Below are 23339 nucleotides of genomic sequence, written 5' to 3'. Positions count from 1 at the left end.
GGTGAGGTGTCCCCTGTTCGCAGCAGTGACTGACGTGCCGAAGTTTGAGAGGGATACTTGCGATCCTCCGGGACAGACCGGAGACGCGCCCTGTGACCAAGCTGTTCTGCTTGCGCTCCGAACGCTTCCTCAGTGGCACGCGGGGAGCCGGGCTTCGCCCTGGGCGCGGGCAGCCCTCCCGCACGGACGGCCTCTCTGCGGCTCTGCTCCGCGGCTCACCGCTCGGGTCGGCCCCTGCCCGCTTCCTCCCTTCTCCGCGCAAGGCGTGTGATCGTTGGCCCGACCGCCCAGAGAAGTCGACATGAATCGGGCCCGATACGAGGGGCAGGATGGCTGTGAGGTGGAGGGTCAGCGGACACACCTGACACCCTCCTGCGCTTGCTTTTTCCCGCCTTCGTCCCGCGCATCTCCGTCTCGCTCCCTGTTTGCGCGCGGCTTGCCTGGTAGGTGGGCTCCGCGGGCTCTCAGGCCCCTGCTCTCGGAGGCCCATCTGGACCCGTCAGCCCAAAAGTCAGGCCGCAGGAAATGGGGCTGCAAGACCCTCGGCTGTCCGTGAGCCGAGGGAGGGGCTCAGCCCAGCCTTCGCAGAGCCCCACCGTGAACACTATCAGACGCCTTTCCAGCTAATAATAAAAGGCGCCTACGCTTTGCATTGGCTGCAGCTCCTTATACATAATTTCCTTTCTAATGCAGTCATCAGGTGAAAAGATTCCCTTGGAGCCCTGGCCCCATTTGGAAGCACGGAATGCAGCCAGCGCCGGGCAGGGTGCTGCTGGGACGGTCCCCACTTCTGCGATGGTGTGCGGGCCCCTTCCCTGAGCAGAGGTGCCCCCTGTCCTCCGGAAGTCCCATGGGCTAGGAGCTCACACGGACGCTGAGTGGCCCGGGGGGGGTACCGAGCCAGCTGTCCGCCCCAGGGCCACACTTTGCCCCCTGCTTTATGACCCTGGGCTGGACCCTGTGGCATTTCTCCCTTGCTGGATGCCCTGAGGTCCGGGTTTGTCAGAAGACAGGACAGATGTACTGGAAGGGCCCGGGAGGCCGTGGGGAAAGACGGGAATTCCTCCCAATGGGCTGCTTCTTAGTGCAGCAGCCGGTGCTGGGGGTATGGGGCCAGCAGCGGCCACCTTGGGGGCCCCGTGAGCCGGCTCCCCGCCCCCTCTGGCCGGTCTCTCCCTCCCCCGCAGACGGCTCGCCCCTGTGCAGCCGCACCGTCCTCCACGTCCAGGCTCCCTCGGCCCTCGTGGCAGGAGCTGCCCTCCGGTACTTCCATAGGCCTAGAGTCCTCTTTCAAGCCCTGTAAGTCGTTAACCGCCTCTGACTCGTTAACCAGTCTTTGTGCTATAACCGCTCCCTGTTCAAAGGACCAGAGTGGGTTCTGGCCCTGATTGAACATCCCAGCAACCCCCGCGGGGCCCTTGCTCGACCCTCTGCCTGGACTAGTCCTCACGTGGATGAGTAAATGCTCAGACGTGGCTATGCACTGACCACTCCGCGTCCAGTCCTTCCTGTGGTTGAGCTGAAGCCCTGAGCAGCCTCCATCTTTTCTTTGAAACAAGAGGCACAGACCTGACCACTGGGCCCCACCGCCTGCAACCACATGCGCCCAGGACGGGGGGGTGGGGTGAGAGGCCTGCTTGTGATACAAGCCAGACCCTGATTCCAGCTCTGTGAACCTGACCGAGAGCCGTGTCACCACTGCCTACAAGCCCCAGAAACAGGCCCCGACTCTCTGAGACCACGTGCTTATACTCCCATGGTCCAAAAAAGTACTTCTTGAGTCCCTAGTACGTACCCGACACTGTTCTGGGCGCTGGGCAGACAGCAATGCTTGGCTCTGATTCTGCCCTGTGATGCCCCACCCGTCCCAGGAGTAACCCTTCTTCTAACAACACCAAGAACGCACTGGGTGAAGCCTCACCCGCAGGCTGTAGTCTCCCCACAGCCCAGCTGAGGTTCTAAGGGGGGCTGCACAGGCCCTGCACACAGTCTGCACAAAGACGCCCAGCCTGGGGTGGGAGTCGGGGTGCATCTGGAGGCTTTGTGCCTGGGGGCAGGGGTGGGCTGGGCTGTGAGCCCACCAAGGTCATGTATCCGTGACAGTATGTGCAACGGAAGGTGCCGGGCCCTCAGGTCCTGTCTTGCTGGGCCCAGCGCAGAGCCAGCGGGTCATTCAGGACGCTGAGCCGGCCTATGCGGGGGCTCCCTTATCCAGGGAGAAGGGGCAAAGGCAGCAGTGGCCTTGGTCCCTGGCACAGGCCGCTTAGGCTGGGGCCGGGCCAGCTGCCGGAGAGAGCAAAGGAGAATTGTCTCCTGGGATGGAAGAGAAGCACGCCTCCACAGACGCACGAAAGCTGAGACCACCCAGCTTCCGGGGGCTCCTGTACCAGGTGGGGCCCTGGTGTCAGTGCGCTCGTTTTCTACGCTCTGCAACAAATTTCCACAAACTTAACAGCTTACAACAACACGCTTGTATTATCCCACAGTTTCTGTGGGTCAGGGGCCCGGGCTGAGTCCTCCGCCAGCTCCTGAAACTGCCGTCCGGGGCACCCTGGGCTGTGTTCCCATCTGGGGGCTTGACTGGGGAAGAAGCCACTTCCAAGTTCATTTAAGTTGTGAGCAGAATTCGATTCCTTGGCGGTTGTAGGACTGATGCCGAAAGCTCAGCTTCTCTGCACGAGTGCCACATCGAATCTCAGAGACAGAGTTTTGGGTGAAGCAGAAAAGAACAGCTTTATTGCTTTGCCGGGCAAAGGGGGACACGGTGGGCTCCTGCCTGGAAAACTGTGTCCCGACCCCAGAGGATGTGATGAGGGGTTTTATAACAATGGTTCGCGGCTGGGGTTGCTGACAAGATGAGGGTGTGTGCAGGGTCTCAGGTGGTCAGTCTCCTCACCTTGGCGAGCTTCTCTGGTCCCGTTAGTCTCGCCTCAGGTGGTTTCCTGGCTGCTCCTCCCTTGATGAGCAGCCCTTCGAATCTGCCCTTTGGAACCCAGGGAAGGTCGTGGAGGCCAGAACCTTGCCTACAAGAGATGGGGGACCATAGGGCCTCTCTCGGTTTCAGGACTGAGGTCCCCGTTTTGCTGCTGGCCATCAGATGGGGGCCCCTCTCGCCTCGAAGAGGATGCCTGCACTTCCTTGCCGTGCTCCTCCCCACAAAGTCCCTCCCTTCAAAGCCAGTAAGGGAGAGTCTTCTGTCTCACAGGCGTGACATCTGGTGGGTTAGAAGCAACTCACGGTTCCCGCCTGAGCTCAAAAGGGAGGGATTACGCAAAGGCAGGGACATCAGGGCGGAAGGTCTCTGGGGGCCACCTGATCTGCACAGTCAGCCTCAGAACCGAGGCTACACGAGGGGGAGATCCAAACCACGTCCACCTAAGTGATGTGGGGGCATCACGCTGGCGGGGAGGGCACAGGCGGGGCTGCGGCCCCACCCTCTGCATTTCCAGCGCATCCCGGGGGCCCCCCAACCTCCTTGGACCTTTGCGGCTCTCAGCTCCTCCGATCTATTGGAAGACGCTGGAAGAACAAGGCGGGAAGCTCTGCGTCGCGGGCCCTGGGGAGGATCTTGGACCTGCCACCACGTGCCCCCCCTCACCCCCACCCCCAGTTAAACAACCCGAGCCTGGCTACGGGCAGAGGACGTGAGCACACGGATTTATTTTGCGGGGGAGGAAAGCCAGGGTCGGCGGAAGGAAGGCCCACGGGGACACAGCTCGGAAGGAGCCAGACCCCCGCAGCGTCAGCCGGGCCAGGGTGTGGCGCCGGGCAGGCCCTTGACCGGGTAGTGGTGGATGCTGTAGAAGAAGCCGGAGCAGAAGAGGATGATCACGATGGACACAGTGCTGAGCGTGTAGATAGACACCCGCTTCTCTGTGGAGCCGCGGATGAGGCAGAAGAAGGGCCGGGGGCAGCTGTCAGTGCTGCAGCGGACGACGGCCTGGCTGACCGGGGGGCAGGCGCCGGTACCTGAGCAGGAACAGGAACACGCACTGCGCGCCCACCTGCAGCAGGAAGTACGGCAGGTACACAGCAGCAGCTTCTCCCGGGAGAAGCTGGGGACGGCCGTCTTCGGGGAGGGCACCTGCTCCCGGATGCCCACCACGGAGCCCTCCTCCACGTCCCCTGCCACCGGCTCCACCGACCTGGCCTTGATCTGCTTGTGCCGGACCTGGGCCATGAAGAACCCCATGAGGAAGAAGAGCGCCAGGAAGATGAAGAAGAAGAAGTACCACAGCCCCACGGCGAGGCTGCTGACATCGCTCCCAAAGCACTCGGCCAAGCAGCGGCAGGCGATGCTGCCGTGGCACCAGAAGTCCTCGCGGGTGAGGGCCCGGGCCATGGAGACCACACACACCGCCACTTCGTACACAGCGATGAAGCCGAACCACAGCTGCGGCCCCACGTAGTGGCCAGACGTGTCGCCGGCCCCCGGGTGCAGCACAGAGATCAGGGCGGCCACCGCCGCCCCAGCCATCACCTCGGACGCTCAGGGTCGGGAGGGCTCCGGCCGGCCTCGGGAGGGGAGGGGAGAGAAAACAAGAGCAAAGGGTCAGGACGTGAGAGCACGTGCCGGGCGCCCAGGCACCTCCCGGGAGTCCGCTCGAGTCGGACCACCACCAGCAGTGGCTTCACATCGTGACCACCGGTACCTGCACCCCTCCCCGGACGTGGTCCTGCCTCTCTCCACCCTCAGCCCAGGACAAAGGCTGCCCGCCTGGGGACACACCCAGCTGCTTATTATTACACATGTAACTCTCATCTCCGCTTTGATAAGCCTCTGGAGGCCAGGAAATCACCCTGCTCACGCTTGCAATGCCCGTGTTGTCCAGCACAGACCATCGCTCACAGCAAGGACGAGCTAGACTTGATACAGGGATGAGGGAAGGAAGGAACAAAAAAGTGACTTCAGCAACTCTGGGTGTGTCTGGCTGTTCTGGAAGCCCCATGGCAATCTATACTTTGTATCTTTGCCAGGAAATTTCCTAAGACTGGAGCCAGAAGGAGTAGAGCACTCCTTTTACTTTCCTGCACCCTACCTCGGCTCCGTCCACAACTCTCCGCAGGGTACCTATCAGCAGAATTTATCTATAATAATAACAAGGGAATTCCCTGGAGGTCCAGCGGTTAAGACACCACGCTTCCACTGCTGGGGGCCCGGGTTCGATCCCTGGTCAGGGAGCTAAGATCCCACAAGCCATGCGGTGTGGCAAAAAAAAAAAAATTGATATAATAATAATAAAACACAGACCACCTACGGACCGCCTACCGTTGGCCTATATAAGTGCCGGAGGTTTAGACACATGACCTTAACAGAAGAGGAAAATGCTTCACCCCTTTATCAACTTAACTTGGGTTACTGTCAGGGTTTGTCCTCTTACATATGTTCATATAAACGACAGTGACCAGTTATTTAACTTGAAGTTTAGAGTATTTAACAAATGCCTTGGGTGTTTTTTCAATTGTGGTAAAATACACGTAACACAAAATTTACCATTTTGACCATTTTTACTGGCATTATGTGCATTCTCATTGTTGTGTAACCCTCACCACCACCCATCTCCAGAACTTCCTCATCTTCCCAAACAGAAGCTCTGTCCCCGTTAGACACTAGCTCCCCACCCCCTCCCCCCGCCCGTGGTAACCAACATCTACTTTCTGTCCCTATGAATTTGGCTATTCTAAGGACCTCCTTGAAGAAGAAAGATATAGTATCTGTCCTTTTGTGTCTGGCTTATGTCACTTAGCAAAGTGTCCTCAAGGTGCATCCACATTGTAGCCTGTGTCATAATTTCCTTTTCTGAGGCTGAATAATGTTCCCATGTATGGTTGGACCATACTGTGTTCATCTATTCATTCGTCCATGGACACCTGGGTTGCTTCCACCTTTGGGCTCTTGTGAATAATAACACTGCCATGAACGCAGGTGTGTAAATATGTTTGAGCCCTGCAATCACCTCTTGCAAGTACAGACCCAGAAGTAGAACTGCTGAATAATGTAGTTCTTTTTAATTTCTTTCTTTCTTTCTTTCTTTCTTTTTTTTTGGCCATGCTGTGCAGCTTGTAGGATCTTAGTTCCCCAACCAGGGAGTGAACTGGGATCCTCGGCAGTGAGAGCACTGAGTCCTAACCACCGGACCGCCAGGGAATTCCCCAATTTTACATTTTTATCAGCAGTGTACAAGGATTCCAATTTCTCCACATCCTTGCCAACACTTGTCATTTTCTGGGGTTTTTTTTTTAATGCTTTGCATTTTTATTGAAAAATTGTCACAGATAATGCTGAAGAGTCTATTTTTAAATTTATTTTATTTATTTTTGGCCGCATTGGGTCTTTGTTGCTGTGTGTGGGCTTTCTCTAGTTGTGGAGAGCGGGTGCTACACTTCGTTGTGGTCTGTGGGCTTCTCATCGCGGTGGCTTCTCCTGTTGCGGAGCACGGGCTCTAGGCACACAGGCTTCAGTAGTTGTGGCGCATGGGCTCAGTAGTTGTGGCACACAGGCTCAGTAGTTGTGGCTCGCAGGGTCTAGAGTGCAGGCTCAGTAGTTGTGGCGCACAGGCTCAGTAGTTGTGGCACACAGGCTCAGTAGTTGTGGCTCACGGGCTCTAGAGCGCAGGCTCAGTAGTTGTGGTGCACGGGCTTAGTTGCTCTGCGGCATGTGGGATCTTCCCCGACCAGGGCTCGAACCCGTGTCCCCTGCATTGGCAGGCGGGTTCCTAACCACTGCACCACCAGGGAAGCCCTGAAGAGTCTCTTTAAAAGGCACCTAAGACTTAGCAATGTTTCGAAGTTACCCCCCGTATCAGGTCCCAGGCAAGGAGCCCACACGTGGGAAGCATGAGAGGCATGTGCCGAGGCGCTGGCACTGCTGGGGGACGGTGGTCGGGGGGTGGAGGTGAAGGGGCCAGTGGGGAGCACGTGGGGTGCTGCGCTGAGCCGACAGTCAGGCACTCACGGTCGCCCTTGATCCTTAGAGCAATCTCGTGAGACGAACAGTCTCGCTTTCCAGCTTCGAAAAGGGAGGCTCAGAACATAAACTCGCTCCCGGCAGACGGCCCAGCGCAGGGAGGCGCCGGAACCAGGACTGGGGAGCCCAGAGCCCGGCCTTGGGACAAGCTCAGGGGAAGAAAGGGGCCCCCATGTGGCCACACCTCACCTGCCGCTCCCGTGGGAAAAGGAAAGGCCGGGCTCCAGGCCCAGACCTCCTGGCCCCTCTTCCCTCGGGACGGCTTCGTGGCCCCAAATAAAGAGCCGAAGTCCAGCGACACGTGCCGACCGGTGACTATAGGCCCACGGCAGCAGCTGAGCTTCTGCAGGGACGGAGCCCGGCGGGACCGCCTGCGCCCCCGCTTCTGCGGCCACAGCGCCGAAGCCCCACCCGGCCTCCCCCTCCGCAGCCCCGGAGCCCATGCGACCCTCCTTCCCCCAACCGCCCCGCTCCGGGGAACCTGCCCCCAGCTGCCCACCGGCCCCCACGGTGCCCACGGATCCCCGCGCTCGGAAAAGCAGGTGGACGCGCCCTCGGGTCGGGACTCCTGGAGTTTAGAAGGGGGCGTGGGGTGGAGGGCCTGCTCTGGAGGCTGAGCTTCCGCCAGCTCCTGGGTTCAGATGCCCCAGGGGCTGAGCCTGGAGGGTCGACAAGGAGGCTCCGGAAGCTCCTCACCCGCGTCGACCTCCGGGCCCCCCAGTCTCGTCTCACGGAAGCGCAGCCCAGAGAGAGAGCGGCGGGAAGCGCGCTCCTTCGCACTGAGCCCAGGTCGCAGCCCCGCCGGCCTCCCCGCCCCGGGGGCGGCCCCGTGGATCAGCCCTCTCTCCCTGCATCCTCGCTGTCTGCCTCTGCAGAAGCCCCTCCGACGCCCGCGTCCCCCGTCAACGCGCTCTTCCCCCAGCCGGGCCCCTGGACGGAGAGCGCTGGCTGGACGGAGAGCTGGCGTCTGGCGACCGCTCGGGCCGTCCCCACCGCTCACCGCCGGGCCCCCCACCCGCGCCCCAGCGGCGAGTCACACTCTCCGTCTCCACTAGAAGAATGCTGTGCTTGCTTTGACCGAGAATGACTAACTCACTGTCTTCTTTCGCCGGAAGTCTCAGCGCTACACATTCAATTGCCGCGATCCCATTAGACTAGGTTCATGGCGTATGTATCTTCCTGTCCTGATACTTTCAATTCTAATTGTGTTTCTATGGTTTGATATCATAGGTCATATTGTAAGGTACCGTAAGTTCTTTGGAGCTAAAATGTACAAAGAGGCAAGAAAAAAACCACCTGGATCAATCTGTGTTCAATCCAAAGGGTAATTTCAAAGGGAAGATTATGTCAATTCTGGTCAAAGATATGAGGAAAAAATGGTACCCAGTGATTCAGCTCTCAACCCTCGGTGCCCGCAGGAAGCGGATCTCACCCAACGCTCATCGAACGTGTGAGTGGAAAACCCAGCGCCAAGGGAGGAAACGCTGCGAAACCTTGTGTGTTCAACGAACACGACACGCCGGCCGCCGACCGCTGGAAAAGGGGACGGACAGACCCCGGAACGGTGGCGCGGCGGCCGACTTGTTTCTTCTTTACTCACCTCACTATTACGACGTGAATGGAAACTGGAGTGGGGAATGGCCCCGAGCGCTACACTCGGGTGTTGAACTCGCTGGAAGGGGTGGTTTGGTGATCTAGTGCTGGAAACCAAACCATTTCAAAACGTAGTGACTCCGAACAGCACCGACACGTCTTTCTAACAATTCTCTGCACCCAAAGCCTGGGCAGGGCCAGCTGGCCGTTGCTCTGCCCCGACTGGGGCCAGCAGGGCCGAGCGGGAAGGTCACGCGCGTGGCACGTGCCCGGCCCCCGCCTAGCCTCTCCCTGCACGTCCTCGCCAGCCTCGCTCCTGCCGGGCCGTGGGCTCCTCGCACAGTGTCACGGGGGGAACCACTGTGACGGGGCCCTCGGCAGCCACACAGTGTCACTTCCGTCACCTGGGACTCGAGGGGACGGAAACAGCCCCACCTGCTGACGAGAGGAGAGGCAGGGTCTCCTCGCAGAAATCACGCAGGACGGGGACACAGCTGCGGTGGTCGTGGGACAGCAGTCTGCCGCGTGAACGATGTTTTGTTCCCAGAGCCACCCTGGCCCGGCGCCCCTGCTTCCCGGGCAGCTGCTGGGGAGAAGCCAAGGACGGTGGCACAGAAGCCCCGCGTGCTCACTTAAACATCTCGGTTGAAGCGGCTGCCAACGTCGGGGCAGGTGCCAGGGTCATGAGCTGGGGAAGGCGGGACCTCCGCGAGGGGCCCAACGAGGCGCTGCGGACCCGACCTGCCCACCGTGGGCCCCTGGACCTTGACCCCCAAGCCCCCCCGCAGGAGCCCCTCCTGACCCATCTCCCTCTCTCTCTCTCTCTCTCTCTCTATCACAGTACTTGGAGGTTTTACTTCTTTCATTTGGAATTTACTAAAAATGATTGTTTGGGGCTTCCCTGGTGGCGCAGTGGTTGCGCGTCCGCCTGCCGATGCGGGGGAGGCGGGTTCGCGCCCCGGTCCGGGAGGATCCCGCGTGCCGTGGAGCGGCTGGGCCCGTGGGCCGTGGCCGCTGAGCTTGCCCACCGGGAGAGCCCACACTCTCTATCACAGTACTTGGAGGTTTTACTTCAAAAAAAAAAAAAAAAAAAAAAATGATTGTTTGGTGTAGTTAATTGTTGTGGTAAAATATACATCACATAAAATTCACCATTTTGACCATTTTTAAGTGTATAGTTCAATGGCATTAAGTACATTCGTGTGTTGTGCAACCAACGCCACCATCCGTCTCCAGACCTTTCTCATCCTCCCAAACTAACCCTCTGCACCCACTAAACGCTAACCCCCCATCTCCTCCCGACCCCAGCCCCTGGTGACCACCCTTCTACTTTCTGTTTTAATACATTTGACTACCCTATAGGAAATTCATATAAGAGGGATAAGCCAGTATCTGTCCTTCTGTGACTGGCTCATTTCACTGAGCATAATGTCCTCGAGGTTCATCCATGTTGTGGCAGGTGTCAGAATGTCCTTCTTTCTTAAAGGCTGAATAATATTCCATTGTATGGATGGACCACACTGTGTTTATCCATTTACCCACCAACAGACTCTTGGGTTGCCTCTACCTTTTGGCTGTTGTGAATAGTGCTGCTATAAACACAGGTGTAAAAATATTAAAAATGGTTTTTAAAGGATAATTAATTCAACCACGGTTTACTGAGCATCTACTATGTGCCAGATGCCGGGCTAGGTGCTGGGGCCACAACAGTATAGAAGGCCCTGGACATGGTCAGCCGTCTCCCAGAGCTTCCTGCCTGCAGGGGAGACAGGATACGGATGATTCCAACACGGGGTCAACTGTTAGGATGGGAAGAATGGGGGCCCGTGAGCACACAGGCTGGGCACCCAGCCTAATCTCCAGAGAAGGCATTCTCGGTGGGGTCACTTGGAACCTAAGATCTGAAAATGAGCCTGGGGGACCCTGTCCTGTGCTGGTCCTGGTGGTGATCTGGCTGCAGCAGTATCCCGAGATGGGCATCGACCCTCCCAGGGAGCTGGGCAGCCCTAGGACCATGACGTACGTGTGAGCCCCGACTGGGAACTCTCAAAGCTGCGCAGGAACAGAAAAAAATCACACTCAGGACACTGCAAGGAGACCGTCAGACAAATACAAGGCTGGCCAAGTAGCATCACTGGGTAAACAGAGGCTCTGCAGGGAAGACGCACCACACGCCCCAACCTTCCTGGGGCTGAAGGTCCAGGAATGGCTTGGCCACCGCAGCCCTGACAGACAGGATGTTCCCTAGAGATTTTACAACACAGAAAGTCTGGGTTCCTGGTGTCTTTTAGCCTAAAAACGGTAATGAAAAGCCTCTGCTTCTGGGAGGCCCTGACCTGAAGAGTCCCCGCTGTGTGGACTTCTCAGGATAAGGAGCCTCAGGTTTGACTCCACAAGGAACAAGGATGCTCCAGGTACCAGGTCTGAGCGCAGCGACTAGAACCTTGACTTCATATGTCCTTTCCACACCTCGCTGGCTGGTTCCAACCTGAGAAAGAACAAAGGAAAAGGAAGGAAGGGAGGGAAGGAAGGAGGAACCTCAGCTGGGACCCCGCACGCGAGCTTATGCTGGGGTGACGCAATGTCTGGGGGCACATTCATGCAGATTCCAGGGCTCGTGGCGTCTCCCGGAGCCGTGCCCCGGTCGGCCCCGCGCTCGGTGACTCCAAGTGCCAGCGTCACAACCCCGAACCAGGGGAGTGGAGATGGTCTGCCCAGCACTCAGCCAGCGAGCGTCCACATGGCCAGCCTTGAACTCAGGCTGAGGAGAGAAGGAAGAGAGGCCAGAGGGGCCATGAGACGGAGGGGAAGAGGAGGTTCTAGGGACTGAGGCTCCCAGGAGGTCCAAGAGAGGGGCGTGGGTGGTACGAGGGAGCAGGAAGAACTCTGCCATCTTCCTCGAACCTGATGTTAAGGAATGCAGATCCAGACCACAGTGAGGTACCCCCTCACCCCTGTGAGAACGGCCGCCGTCACAAAGACACAAACAACAGACGCTGGAGAGGGCGTGGAGAAAAGGGGACCCTCCTGCACTGCTGGCGGGACTGTACGTTGGTGCAGCCACTGTGGAGAACAGCATGGAGGTTCCTCAGAAAATTAAAAATAGAACTAACATATAATCCAGCAATCCCACTTCTGGGTGTTTATCCCAAGAAAATGAAAATACTAATTCGAAAAGTTACATGCACCCCAATGTTCATGGCAGCACTATTTACAGTAGCCAAGACGTGAAGCAACCTAAGTGTCCATCAACAGATGAACGGATATAGAAAATGTGATATATATATATATATATATATATATATATATACAATGGACTACTCCTCAGCCATAAAAAAGAATGAAATTTTACCACTTGCAAAAACATGAATAGACCTGGAGGACCTTATGCTAAAGTGAAATAAGTCAGATAGAGAAAGACAAATACCGTATGTTATCACTTATGTGTGGAATTTAAAAGACAGAACAAATGAATGAATATAACAACACGTGAAACCAAGCAGGACCCTGTGGGGCTTTCTCAGGGACAAACCCCTGCACCCGTGTCCCCTGCCTCTTGTCTATAGAAAAGCCTTAGCCTCTTAGGCCTTCCCTGAGTTCCAAAGAACAAATTTAATCAGAGAAGTGAGAAAATGCAGAAACAAAGAATAGCGCTCAAGCAAGACAAAATAATAATAGTTTAGCCATTAAACAAAGTCATGGACCTTTAGTTCCTTCTCAAGGGCTGTAGAGAATATTCCGAGTCATGTCCTTGAGCCGTTTTGCAGATACTGAAACCCACACCAGGCGGGAGGAGTTAACTGTCTGCTGCCCACAAGCATGTAGACCCCAGAAGGTTGATGATGGCGACTCCTGATGACCTCACCACCAGCCAATCAGAAGAAGGTCCACAAGCCGATCACGGCCCCTGCAACCCTCACCTCTAAGGTTGCCTTTAAAAACCCTTCCCTGAAAGCCAAAGGGGAGTTTGGGTCTTTTGAGCCTGAGCTGCCCATTCTCCTTGCTTGGCCGCACGTTGGACGCCTGCAGTAAACACTGTACTTTGCTTCACCACACCCCGCAAGAGCCCAGCAGATTGACTTTCCTGCACTCGGACAAGGACACGGGTTTGGTTCAGGAACAAAGAGACTCACAGATACGGTGAACAAACCAGCGGTTACCAGGGGGAGAGGAAAGTGGGGAGGGGCAAGGTAGGGGGAGGGGATGAAGAGGTACAAAGTACTATGTATAAAGTAGGTAAGCTCCGAGGATATATTGTACAGCACAGGGAAATATAGTCATCACGTTGTAATAACTTTAAATTGAGTATAATCTATTAAAATATCGAATCACTATGCAACTAACTAATATTGTAAACTAACATAATATTGTAACTAACATAATATTGTAAATCAACTACACCTCAGTAAAAAAAAAAAAACCTGGTTATTTATACTTAATTCTTGTGCACGCAAACCACAGCTAGGTGGCCCTGGGGCAAATCACTTAACCTCTGCAGACTTGTTTGCGGGTCTGTAAAATCCCCACGTCACAGGTGGTCGTGGAGCCCTGCCAGGCCGGTCTGGGGTCTGCACTCAGCAAACACGGTTTCCCCCCTCCCCTCCCACCTGGGCCTCAGATTTCCTGAGCTCAACTGTCAAGCTGCTCTGTGCAAACCCAGAACTGAGGTCCTAGGGGCCTGAGATGAGCACGTGGGGCTGAGAGCACAGAACGCAGGTGCTGGGGGGGCCGAGCTCCAGCCGGCCCTGCCCTGAGGGTCACCCTGCCCCCCTCCAGCCAGCACCCCAGCACTTGCTTTCCGAGGGTGTCTGAGGCATCATCTTCAAGTCTGCCCCATGGGACCCCTACTTCCTGACACCCACTTCCTCCTTGAGATCTGACTTCTGTCTCCCACCCCACTCGGGCTGCGCTTTCCCAGCTCACCTGGAGCCTCCCATGTTCTCCATCCCAGGTCTTTCTGAGTCTGGCGCCTCAGGCAGGGGTGGGCTCACGACTGACAAATGTTCATGAAATTAATTCTCTCTTCTCTGCTGGTCACCAGGGCAGCCAGGTGACTGGACTCAGCAGGGGTTATAGGGAGACAAACTTGGTGGTGGTTACACAGCTTGTACCCTTTAAACGGGTACATCGTACGGTATGTGACTATATCTCTACAAAGCTGTCCAAAATAAGCAAAATAAATAATACAAAACCTGACCTCATGGCCTCCTGATGTGATGTCTCATGAAATAGACAGCATTCCCTGGGCGTTGCTCTTTGCCAAAACGTCTAACCTGTATCAAATGGAGCCTTTGGACCTCACTCCCAGTCTACAGGAAGTACAGGGAATAGAAAAAATCATGCAAAGAGACAACACCAGGGAACTGCCAGGCAAATAGAAAAATGTGGAATATTCAACATCATTTAAAAAACAAAAACGGCAAAGGAAATATTCTAGATTTTAAAAGACATGACAGGGACTTCCCTGGTGGCCCAGCGGTAGAGAATCTGCCTTCCAATACAGGGGACCAGGGTTCGAGCCCTGGTGGGGGAACACAAACTACAGAGGCCACGCACCCTGGAGCTCGTGCGCCACAACTAGAGAGGAAAAAAAAAAAAAAACACCCTGTACGCCACAACTAGAGAGAAGCCCGCGTGCCGCAAGAGAGATCCCACATGCCTCAATGAAGATCCCGCGTGCCGAAACTAAGACCCGACACAGCCAAATAAATAAATAAATTTTTTTTTTAAAAAGACATGACATAACCTCATGCAGTGTGTAAAACTTAAGTGAGCCCTAGTTTCAGAAAAGCAACTGTGAAAACATTTGGGGCACAATTGGGGGAATTTGAATACGAACTGAACTTTAGGGGGTTCATGTTAATTTTCTTCGGTGTAATAAAGGCATTTTGTTTAGGTAAGCTGTCCTTCCTCTTAGGAGTTGCTTGCTGAAATATTTTGGGGTCAAGTATCATGATATCTACAACTTTCAAATGTTTCTGAGACACACATACCCACGTGCACAGACACAGGGAATGCAAACATGACAAGGGGTTAGTAATGACTGAACTGAGGTGGTGGGCATGTGGGTTTAGTTGTACTATTTTCACGTTTGAAATTTTATAACAGAGTTCCTTCATTTCTTCCTTTCTGTGTCCGCTACCACCATCCTAAATATCAATAGCTCGTTATCTCTTAGGTGGACCGAGGCACATGAGACATGTAACCAGGTACCCATCCTTCTCTAGGGTGTTTTGCCTTGTCTCTCCTAACAGTGAGCCATTCAGCCTGCGCTAGGTGCCCCCAGCAGCCTGTGGACACTGCTCTTAACATGGGTTAATGTAGGGACCATATCACTTTGTCTATGGGTCCCCAGAGCACAGAGCCTGGCACAGTGTAAGTGATCCATAAGTCTCAAATGAAGGGAAGATTGTATGAGTGGATGAATGGCTGATGGATGGATGGATGGATGAATAGATAGATGGATGGATGACGGATGGATGGATAGATAGATGATGGATGGATGGATGGATGGATGGGTGGATGGGTGGATGGATGGACGGGTGGACGGGTGGATGGGTGGACGGGTGGATGGATGGATGGATGGATGGATGGATGATGGATGGATGGATGGATGGATGGATGGGTGGATGGGTGGATGGATGGATGGGTGGATGGATGGGTGGATGGATGGATGGATGGGTGGATGGGTGGATGGATGGATGGATGGATGGATCAATAGATAGATGGATGGATGATGGATGGATGGATAGAGAGATGATGGATGGATGATGGATGAATGGATGAACAAAAAAGCCAATGACTAAACAGGTCTCCTGGCACCCAGGCCCTGCTGCCGCAATCCACGTCATATGCGCTGCCAATGAGTCTGCTGAGTCAGAATTGTGCTGGTGCCACCCCCTTGCTCAGCACACCCCGAAGGCTTCTCACAGCCCAGGGATGTAAGCAGCCTGACCCTCCTGCTATCATTCCTCTACAATCCAATCCCCCTGGCTGCAGGCCGGGGAAAACTCTATGCCTTTCCTTTCAATGTTTCCTTTGCCTAAAACGCCCTCCTCTCCTGTGCACCCTCTCTTTTCTCAACGACAGCCCTCTCAAAAGCCATTTCATCAAAAACCTTTCAGATTCCAACAGATGGGACCTCCCTCTTCCCCCCTTCTGACACCACTTTGACTGTGAAATGGTCTATATTTTAAAATTTTAACCTTAGCAGCTAACAACAGAGTTCTTTAAAAGTCATTTAACATCTACATTTTAGGAAAATATGTTCATAAGCTTGATTCCTTGGGTTTCCAAGGTGTTTCACGCTACAGCCATGAAAGTAACGTGGCTTTACTTTCTCTAGGTCATCAAACTCCTGACAAGACAGAATTCCATTTCTTGCCAACAAAACTATCCTAAGCACTTAAGTTCCTTTTCTAGATCTTGTCTTAACTTTTAAATTCCACAAAACAAATTATCTTAAAAATCTGAACACTGATTACAAAAGTAATTCGATTCTTAAACACATTTTAAATTATACAAATCTATTATCATTTGACTTTTTACATCGTTCAAAATAAATCACAAGACTAATATCAAATCCTCTTAAATGTTTCAAATTAATATCACAAGTATAACACATCAGATCCTCTAACATGACATTCTCCTAAATATTTCAAATGCCGGACTTCCCTGGTGGCCCAGTGGTTAAGAATCCGCCTGCCAATGCAAGGGACACGGGTTCGATCCCTGGTCCGGGAAGATCCCACATGCCGCGAAGCAACTAAGTCCATGCGCCACAACTACTGATACTGCGCTCTAGAGCCTGTGAGCCACAACTACTGAGGCCGCGTGCTGCAACTACTGAAGCCCATGTGCCTAGAGCCCACGCTCTGCAACAAGAGAAGCCACTGCAATGAGAAGCCTGTGCACTGCAATGAAGAGTAGACTCCGCTCACCGCAACTAGAGAAAGCCTGTGCTCAGCAATGACCCAACACAGCCAAATAAATAAATTAAATTAAATTAAATTATTTCAAATGCCTTAAGAAACAAATAATACATTCAAATTACCATGATGATTTCACATTTTTTTCTCTAAACCTAGTGCAAAGTAGTAACACCATGGATTTGGTGCACATTTCCTTATGTCTCTGCTTATTTCTATACCTTTAGAGCAGTGTGTCTACACTTACCACTGTAAGGAGATGAGAATTACCATCACTCTAGAATCATCCTGCCTGCTCAAGGCTGCCAAAGTTAGAAGGAAAGATAATAGAATGCCCAGTTACATTTGAGTCTCAGATAAAGAACAGATAATTTTTTAGTAAAGTATGCCCCAACTATTGCACTGGCAAACACTTGTCCTAACAAATTATTAACTATCTGAAATTCCATTGTAACTGGGCGTTCTGTATTTTGTCTGGCAATTCTATTCATAACCCTTCCCAGGCAATCCTGGATCCCTGGCCCCTGCATGCAACCACTGGTCTGATTTTTTTTTTTTTTGCCACCATAAATCAGTTTTGCCTGCTATCAACTATTCCACTTTATAAATTGGAATCATAAAGTGTATGCTCTTTTGTGAAAGATTTCTTTCCCCAACATAGCATTTGTGAGATTCATTCATGCTCTTGTGTCTAATAATAGTTTGCACATTTTATAAATATACCACTATTATCTATTCTCCTATTGATGTATACCTGGGCTGTTTCCAGTTTGGGGCTGTTATAAATAAAGCTTCTGTGAACTTGTTTATACAAGTCTTTTTGTGGACATATATTTTTTATTTCTCTTGGGTAAACACCTAAGAACAGAATAGCTAGATCACAGAGTATTTGTAGGTTTAGTTTTCTAAGAAAATGCTAGACCTCTTTCTTTTTTTTTTTTTTTTTTTTTGTGGTATGCGGGCCTCCCTCTGCTGTGGCCTCTCCCATTGCGGAGGACAGGCTCCAGACGCGCAGGCTCAGCGGCCATGGCTCACGGGCCCAGCCGCTCCACGGCATGTGGGATCCTCCCAGACCGGGGCGCGAACCCGGTTCCCCTGCATCAGCAGGCGGACGCGCAACCGCTGCGCCACCAGGGGAGCCCTAGACCTCTTTCTAAAGTAACTACAAAATTTTACTTTCCCACCAACAATGTATGAAAATTCTGGTTGTACCAGATCTTTGTCAACATTTGGCATTGTCAGAGTTCTTAACTTTAGCCATTCTGGTAGGTGTGTAGCTCTACGTTTCATTGTGGATTTAATTTGCATTTCCCTAATGAATAATGATGATAAGCCCATTTTCTTGTGCTTACTGGCTACACATATACATTAATTTATAAAGTGTCTATTGTCTATTTGTTAAAATTGAGTTGTTTGTCTCTTTACTATTGAATTAAGGATTTCTTTATAAATTCTGAATATCAGTTCTTTGTCAGATGTACGTCTTGCAAAATATTTCTTCCCTATGTCTGTGTCTTGTCTTCTCATTTTCTTAACAGAGTGTTTGATGAACAGAAGTTTTTAATTTTTATGAAGTCTAATTTATCACTTATTCTTTCATGGTTATTACTTTCTGTGTCTAAGAAAACTTAATCTATTCCCAAGTCACATAGATAGTCTCCTATGTTTTTTTCTGGGGGCTTTAGAATTTTAGCTTTTACCCTTAGACCTGTGGTCCATCTTGAATTAATTTCTGTGTATGGTGTGAGGCAGGGATAAAGGTTCACTTTTTTCTGTAAGGATACCCGGTTGTTCCAGTACTCTTTGTTTAAAAAAACAAAAAGAAACAAACAAACAAGCAAAACTTTCCTTTTCTCATCGAATTGCTCTGGCACCTCATCAAAAACCAAGTGCCCACATAACTGTGCATCTACTTCTGGGAGCTCCTTTTGCTCCACTGATTTATTTGTTGATCCTTATGCCAATACCACCCAGTTTTGATTACTGTAGCTTTAGAAAAAGCCTGGGGAATTCCCTGGCTGTCCAGTGGTTAGGATTCTGGGCTTTCAGTGCCGGGGGCCTGGGTTGAATCCCTGGTCGGGGAACTAAGATCTGGCAAGCTGTGCGGCACGGCCAAAAATTTAAAAATAAAAATAAAAAAATTTTATTGTTAACATATGTTCCCCAACTCTATTCTTTTCCAAGGCAGCTTAGTCCTTTGAGCTTCCATGTAAAGTTTAGAATCAGCTTGTCAATTCCCATGAAAAAGCCTGGAGGCTTTTGATTGAGAAATATTCTGCAAACATTTTTACACTCTACTGCGTTCTCAGTGACCACACCACCCTGTAGCCACGCCACAGAGGTCTGCACCCCTCACCGCCTCCCTCAACTTCACGGGCATCACTTCTCATTCTTTTGATTCATCTTTGCTCAATTTCTCCCAACATTATTTCTGTTGCACCATCTACATCCCTCTCCTCTCTTCCCTCAAGTTTCAATGTTCCCTTTTTAAAAACATAACCATTATTCCTGGATGTGATGACTCCCCGCTCTGGGAACCCCAGTCCAAGAGGACAGAACTTCAAACGCCTTTACGAGGCTCACGGCGCCACCCCCCCCCCGCCGCCCGCCCGGCTGTCTCCCTGAGCTCTGCCCCTGACTAACTGTTACCTCAAGGCAGCAATTTACTCCATAGAGCCTCAGTTTACTTAACATTAAGTGAAAAGATTAGACTAAATCCATATTGTGGTTTTGTTGTGGTGATGGTTTGGTTTGGTTTGGTTAGGTTAATCCCAAAACTCCTTCAAGAATCTCATGAAGTTTATGAACTCTTTATCCAGGGAAAAGCACATTCACCAATAAACATTTGGCAAATCATTTCCAAGAGTTTACAAACTTCCTACAGACTATCCATGGACTTCGGTTTAACAATCCCTGGGGCTAAATGCCTTTTTTTTTTTTTCCAATGGCTCTCTCTGGTTCTAAGTCTTCTTAGAAATGGAAACAGAAAAGTAGCAATTTCCATCCTTGCTAAAACATACCCCCAAGAATGGTGCTGACATTCCTCACCACATATTCTGATGGCCAGGATTCTGGAAAATCCCTGTGCTATGAAGATAAGCGATATAGGCAAGAGAGCCCCATATAGCTGTTTATTTGCCTCCCGGAAATGAAAGCTAATCATTTGTAGAATCTGATGGACCTCTCCCCTCAGGTAATCTCTCTCCATCTTTCAATTTGTTCCATAAGATGTTTAGCAATTTGGAAATTCAGCTTTTGCTAAATTTAGTTGGGGCTGTTGTGTTGAATTTAAATAGACACGTTGTCAATAAAATCATTTTGAAATCTTTTTCTATCAGAACAACAATTAAATTGAGTAAAGTAGGAATTCTATAAAAACATCGTTGTAAAATCTTTCAAAAGTATAACTTTTTCTAGCTCTATCACTGAAACTGATCCACAGGAAAATCACCAATTCAGACTCATGGAACAATTTGGTAATGCTGACCTTAAAAATTAAACTGTTATTTTTCCTGCTAAAATGGGTTTATTCAGGAATAGCAAAGGAATTGTAATTTGGAAGAAGGAAGCTATAGCAAAAGCCATAGGCAAATCCAATGAAGGAGAGGAATGAAACATTTATAAAGAAAAAGGAGGAAGTTGGGACGGGTTGTTTTGAACAAAAGTCTTCTGAAGAAAAGTGAGAGTCCAAGGTGATGATGCCTCAGTTCTCACTGGCTGAGCTGCCAGGTGATTTCTTATAGGGGATGCAACGCATGTCTTTTCCTGTTGGGGGCTGTGACTGAGGATTCTTTCCCATAATTGACCTCAAGTGGTACCTGCGAGAGAGCTCTCCCTTCTGTCCTCCCAACTCTATTTGAGTGACGTTTCCCTTCACTTATTTTCACAATATGCAGCCCTAGGACCCTGAATGGGGTCTCTCATACACCACTAAAAGAAACAAAGCTTGGTGAAAAGTAGCTAATTCCGTACCTTGTTGCCTGAAATACCTTATTCCTGGAAAGCAAGATGCTTTCAGACCATCTGGTGGCACTGAGAACACAAGAGCAAACTCAAAGGATTGTCAGCTGGCCGAGATGTTACGATTTGAACACTAAAGAGGAAATAATCATTATATTTCATTGGAACAAATCTGAGAAAAATCATGAGCCTGTAATGGTATTCCAGAAGGGGGTAAACATCAAACGTACTAGAAGAAAATTTCAAGTCATGAAAAAGATGATTATGTAGGATATACTCATGATGATCATGTTATTGATATTAATTGTATTGAAATATAGTCGACAATATTGTAACAACTTTGTGGTGATGGATGGTAACTGCTCTTACTGTGGTGACCATAATGTATAAAAATGGAGACTCACTACGTTGTACACCTGAAACTAATACAATATTGTAAATCAACTATATCTCAATTTTAAAAGGGAACTTTAGCTTACAATGGTGATGCTTTCCACTGGCTGAAATACAGTAACTGTGGCACAAAGCAGCACCGTACCCTGAGAACTGTGTAGAGTCCGCCGCAATTAGGACAGGCTACACCTTAGAATCACCTGGGAAACGAAAAAACACTTATGAGCAGACCCCCCCCCCCTCCACCCAGACCAACTGAATCAGTGTGGAGAGGGTGGGGCAGCACCCTGTGATCCTAACATGTCCCCGAGGGATTTCAAAGGCACACCCCCTTTCCAAGGGGCGCAGCTGCATAGGCCCCTCGGAGCCTGGGAGCAGGGCCGGCAAACTAGGGCCTTGTTCCAAATCTGGCCACCAGAGGAGCTGAGATGGTTTTTACACTTCTAAGTGGTTAGGGGAAAATATCCAAAAAAAGAGGAATAATACCTTGGGACGCATGAAAAGTACATGAAATTCAAACATCAGTCTCCATAAGTAACATTTTCTTGGAACATAGCCACAATCCTGCGTTTACCTACTGTCTCCGGCAGCTTTGGGGGTGTAGGGCAGAGTCAAATATATGTCTGCAAAGCCTAAAACATCTACTCTCGGACCCTTTGCAGAAAGAGCTTGCTGACCCCAGCTTGAAGGGAGCGGGTCTCCAGAGCCCAGCGCCCCTGTGTTGTCTTCCAAGAACTTACCCATCTGGGAAGGTGCCAGAGGTCGAGGGTCAGGTGCGGGGAGATCCTCCTCCTTTCCCACCTCTTCTTCCTACCTGCCCTTCTCTCACTTTCAAAAGAGAGGGAGGCCTCTCACCAGCCCCGGGGCATAAAAACCTCCTAAGCAAAGGAACAATTCCAAACACCCGAGTCTAGTAAGATTCCGATGACACATTTTCCAGTCAGGAGGGTTCCAAATATTGCTTTACCAAAACTGAAAAGGACTCACTCCATCAAGTTTCCAGCTGCCAAATCATTAAAAATATTTGGTGACAGATGGCTATGTGATTTTAGGCACATAACTCAGAAGGCGTTCAAAGAATTGAGTAACATGGTTATGACAGAGCTAGTGACATAATATGTAAACAAGGTTTTTTGCACTTACAGCTGAAATATTTAAAATGCTGAATGTCCCATTCTGTGAATAAGCAGGTTTTGTCCACAGATACATGAACTCAGTTGGAGGAAAAGCCATGCATCTCATTAAGAAGTGACGCTCAAATAACAGTTTGTTATTATGTTTAATGAGGACTTAACAAAACTTGCGTTATAGTTGCATTATTTTGATCACTGACTCCTGATCATCGTCATTGTGAAATGACGGGCTGGCTTCTTCCTGGCTGTTGATCTCAGCTCTTGGCCACCTGGGCCTTTCCATGGGCAGCGCACAGCAACCGGGAAAGGGTTGAGCAACCCCAAGTCCGGGTCTCTCGTAGCCTAATCTCGTCAGTGACATCCCATTGTCTTTTGTCTCATCCTACTCACATTCTATTGCTGGAAACAGGTCACTAGGCCCAGCGCACACTCAAGGGAGGGAGATACAGAAGAAGGCAAATACCAGGAGGTGGGATGGGGTGGGGGACATCTCAGAAGCTGCCTACTCAAAATGTCAAATTTTAGTAATTATAGCCTCTACATCTCTTTACACTTAGGAAGAAAATTTTCAGGTGTCATCTTAAAAATCTATGGAAGGATGCAGAGTTTTCCAAAATTCTTTTACAATAAACAAGTAAAAGTGTTTGGAGACGGCGGAGCTCCAGGCCTAATGCAGCTGGGTCCTGTCGGGCAGAGGGGGGGTCAGACGGTCGCCAGGGGTCTACCAACAGCGGGCAAAGGGCAAAGGGTGAGGGGTGCTTTGGACAGCGAGAAGATCCACCTCCCCAGACCTGGGAAGCCTGTCTACATTACAAGGGCTAAGCGCGTCTGGGTCCGCGGGTGTCGGGGGCCAGCAGAGGCGGTCAGTTGTCAGGGAAGGAAATGCAGACGACGCTGGGTTGCTGGGTTTAGGATGAAGGAAGGAAAAGAATGAAAAGTGCATTTCCGGGAGGCACACTTGTCAGCAGCGCGTAGGATAAAACGGGAGGGCAAGGTCTGGGACAGGGGGTGGCAGGGACCCAAGAAGGGGGCCGCCCAGCGGACTGGGGGTCTTGGAAGGCCAGGCAGGAGGGACTTAGTCCGCAGGCTCCAAAGGCAGGCTCCTCTGGACCGGAGACTAATTAGAGGTGATCAGCCAGGCGGATTCTCAGCAGACGTGGGGCGGGTCTCTGGCGAACGCGCAGGCTCAGCGCTGGGGGCACAGACGGCCGAGGGCAAGGGAGGCCCAGAGCCCGCGCAGGTGCGTGGGGACCAGCGCTCCCCCCTCCTCGGGGGGCCAGCGTCGTCGGAGCGCGGAGTTGTCCCGACCTCGAGAAGGAGGAGGGAAAGCCAAGAAAGCAAAATCTGGGTAAGAGGGTGAGGATA

Source organism: Physeter macrocephalus, chromosome 6, assembly GCF_002837175.3.
Source record: "Physeter macrocephalus isolate SW-GA chromosome 6, ASM283717v5, whole genome shotgun sequence".
Lineage (NCBI taxonomy): Eukaryota > Metazoa > Chordata > Mammalia > Artiodactyla > Physeteridae > Physeter > Physeter macrocephalus.
Note: the sequence above shows the minus strand (reverse complement) of the source record.